The 4,338-nt window shown below is 32.6% G+C and overlaps 1 pseudogene; it reads right to left on the bottom strand.

Moving 5' to 3' along the window:
• Positions 1 to 3,108: 3,108 nt before the first annotated feature.
• LOC124986999 (uncharacterized) lies at positions 3,109 to 4,112 on the bottom strand (annotated as a pseudogene).
• Positions 4,113 to 4,338: the final 226 nt, after the last annotated feature.

A 4,338-nucleotide genomic window follows, 5' to 3' on the forward strand; every position in this document is an offset into this window, starting at 1 on the left:
AATCTTCAACTTGTTGGCTCAGGATCAGATTTCCTTAACAGGACTCCCATAGCACAAGAAATAAAAGCAAGAATAAACAACTGGGATAGATTCAAACTAAAAAGCTTTCTCTCAGCAAAGGAAACTATCAGAAATGTGAAGAGAGAGCCTACAGAGTGGGAGAATATCTTTGCCAACCATACCTCAGATAGAGCGCTAATTTCCAGAATCTATAAAGAACTCAAAAAACTCTACACGAAGAATACAAATAATCCAATCAACAAATGGGCTAAGGAAATGAACAGACACTTCACAGAAGAAGATGTACAAGTAATCACCAGATATATGAAAAAATGTTCAACATCCCTAGTAATAAGGGAAATGCAAATCAAAACTACCCTAAGATTTCATCTCACCCCAATTAGAATGGTGATTATCAAGAATACAAGCAACAATAGGTGTTGGCGAGGATGTGGTGAAAAAGGAACACTCATACATTGCTGGTGGGGTTGCAAATTAGTGCAACCACTCTGGAAAGCAGTGTGGAGATTCCTCAGAAAGCTTGGAATGGAAACACCATTTGACCCAGCTATCCCACTCCTTGGCCTATACCCAAAGGACTTAAAAGCAGCATACTACAGAGATACAGCCACATCAATGTTCATTGCTGCTCAATTCACCATAGCCAGATTGTGGAACCAACCTAGATGCCCTTCAGTTGATGAATGGATAAAGAAACTGTGGCATATTTATACAATGGAATATTACTCCGCAATGAAGAATGATAAAATTATGGCATTTGTAGGCAAATGGTCGAAATTGGAGAATATCATGTTAAGTGAGATAAGCCAATCTCAAAAAACTAAAGAACGAATGATCTCGCTGATAAGCGGATGAGGACATATAATGGGGGGTGGGACGGGCTAGCATTAGGTTTAGGGTTAGATTTAGAGTTAGGCTAAGGAGAGCAGTAAGAATGAAGGAAAGAAGGACTGTGTAGAGGGAAAAGAGGGGTGGGAGGGGTGGGGGGGAGGGGAAAAATATAATAAACATCATTACCCTATGTAAACGTAAAAAAAAAAAAAAAAAAAAAAAAGAAATAAGTTGTTAACTCATTTAGGTAAACATCAAAGATAATAATTGCTGGGTCCCAAGGTAAGAGGATGCTTAGTTTCAAACCAAACCTAAAAACACTACACCTTCTTTCAAAATACCTACATCGTTTTGCATGTTCATCACCAATGAATGTCAATCATGTTGCTCCACTAGCTATCATATGGCTACCAATTTTTTGGATTTGGAGTATTTTACTACATGTGTAGTGATCTCTCATTTGTTTTTTAATTTGCACCTCCTTGATAATATGATCTGGAGAATCTTTTCATATACTTATTAGTATATATCTTCTTTGATGAGGTGTATGCCAAAGTTTTTGGTCTATTTTTAAATCAGTCTGCATTCTCATTGTTTAGTTTTAAGAGTTCTTTATATATTTGGGTTGTCAATCTTCTAACCTGTTATGAATTTAGCAAAGATTTACCCCCAGTCTCTGGATTGTTTTCATTCTGTTGTAATTGTCCTGCCCAAAAAATAAAATTGAAATTGAATTAAGTCTAGCTTATAATTATGACTTTCAGGTATTATGCATTTGGTGTTTCATATAAAAAGCAATCAACAAACCCATAGTCATTTAGATCTACTCCTCTGTTGTTTTTTTTTTTTTTAATTTTATACTTTTGTGGCTTACATTTATATCTACAGAACATTTTGAGTTAATTATTATGAAGGCATAAGGTCTATATCTACTTTATTTATTTACTTTTGCATGATCATATCCAGTTGTACCAATAACATTTGTTTAAAATGTCATCTTTTCTCTGTAATATCACCTTTGTTCCTTTGTCAAAATCATTTTTGAAATTATGAGTATATTCCTGGGTTTTCCATTGTGCTCCACCGATCTATTGATTTATTCTTTCACCAGTGCTGCTTTTACTGTAGCTGCATAAAATATCTTGGAGTTAGTGAAGTTAGGTAGTGTCAGTCCTCAAATTTCGTTTGTATCCATCAATATTGTGTTGGCAATGCTGAGTATTTTGCCTCTTTATATAAATTTCATAATCAGTTGGTTGATACCAAACAAAACCTCACTGGGATTTTGACTGGAATTGTATTTTGTCTATAGAGCAAGTTGGAAGAATTGATGTGTTGACACAAGTAAATTTTACTGTCTATGAATATGAAATATTTCTCTATTTGGTTCTCATTTGATCTTCCATATGATTTTTGTAGATTTTCATATCTATCTATGTATATCTTCTACATATTTTGTAATATTTTATAACATTTATACATAAGATTTTTAATTGGAGGTTACTGTTATAAACACCATTGTTTGGATTTTTTCTTGAAAATACTTTCTATGTATTTATTTTTAAAGTTTACATTAGGATAAATGGTTTTTAAAACGGACAAAAATATGTATGCATTAATTAATTTTTAATATTTTTCATGGTTCTTTAAAAGATCTTAATTTCCTTATCTCAAAAATGCATTTCAGCTACACTTGTGGTACTCTCAAAAGTCAGGAATTTTAAGATCTTCTAACAGAAAAGTTTTAATACTCATCTTCCATAAAATAATGAAATTGAAAATGATACCAAAAGTATTTTAAAATATAATTATTTCTCAGCATACTAGGCAATATATCATAAAAATCATCTTTACACTATAATAATTGTAAGTGATAGTATTCTTATTTAAGGAAAAAAACACAAAAATAATTTATTCAAGAAAATATCCCATTGTAAAAACGTATAGAACTTGCATGCTAAACAAAATATCTGACTTTCAATTTCACAATATCAAGTTTCCATATATTCTGTGTAAACATGTATTCATTGCCAACTCAAGTAAAACCAGGTATCTGGCTACAACAACACATAGGAAAAAAATTTTCCATATAAAAATACATATCAACTTGAGTTATTATTAACAGACTTAAGACAATTTTAATAAAGTCATAATTTGAATCCCACAAATAAAGTGATTCTACAAAGATATTTTTTCAAAGATATTAATTTAGTTTCAAATAAAAAGTTCTACAACAGTAAACAAGTTTTCTATTTGCTAATATTCTCTAGTAAATGCTTTCATTTAATTAACTTTTACAGTGTCATCAAGATATGCTACTTTGAAGTTACATGGTGTTATTGCTACAGGAGGACTTATTTCTTTGTCTTTACATCTTGAACTTATCTACTATAAAGAAAAGTCTTATAGAGGTCAAGGGTGCATTGTTTGCATATTTTCAGTGGATAACACAGACATGATGTTGAAGCAAAAGCAGAATGTCCTTGATCAGAGAGAGGTCCAGCAAGGGCATTGGTCCAAGAAAGAGAAAAAGGTAGTTTCCTATTCTGAGAGCCTTTATTGTTTTTCTTATTATCTTTAGCATAATTGAATTTCTTTTCTAACTTTGAACTCAGAACTTTCATTTCTGGTGTTGTGCTTCTGAGTGGTCAACTACAGGCTTTGGAACAAAATCCAGAGCTTTTATCAGGACACTAAGATCAATATTTGAATCTATTCCAGGAGACCTCATTTCAGATAAACCGAACTCAAAAGAATCAAATCAGTAAGTGATAAATTCTCAAGGTCTTTTGTGGGTGAAGCTTTACAAAATGCCAAAGATGATGGAAATTCTGTTAATTCTGATATTCCAGTAGAAGACGGCCAGGAATTTTCTAGCTGTGAAAGGGAAAAGGATTCCAAACTTAGATCTGTAAAACTGGCAGATGACTGGTTACAAAGATCAGACAGATGAAGCGGAGCACTGGCTTGGATGGCTTTCTTTGTGTTCCTGAAACAATTCAGCTAGGAATGCACTTTTACATCGGGAAAACTGCAAACTGTTATATATTTTTTTTAATATAATTCTTGATTTTATGTTCAACTAAAGAAACATTTCCAACTTCAGTCTTTCTACTAGTACTTACATTATCACCAGTTATATTTTCTAATAAGCAAGTTAAGTGCAAAGGAGTATTTATATTTCCAATGCTGTTTCTTACTGGAGTGTTTTGGAAATCAGGCAGTGAACTTTTGCCGTCTTTATCCTTCAAATTCTGCATGTTATATCTTTTCCAGAACCACTGACAAAGGTTTCTGCACATCAAACTTGTTCTTCAGAGTTGTTACAGTCAATATTTCATCTGACACAGCATCTCCAAGTATCTCTTCCATGTGATAAAAGTGTGAAACACATGCTTGACCAATTCCACTTAACTGATGGTTCAAAAAGGAATTGGAAGAATATTTCAGATCTTCATAATCATACTCTCACAGGTACAACAGCTG

The sequence above is a fragment of the Sciurus carolinensis genome, chromosome 6 (assembly GCF_902686445.1).
Source record: "Sciurus carolinensis chromosome 6, mSciCar1.2, whole genome shotgun sequence".
In the NCBI taxonomy this organism is placed as follows: Eukaryota; Metazoa; Chordata; class Mammalia; order Rodentia; family Sciuridae; genus Sciurus; species Sciurus carolinensis.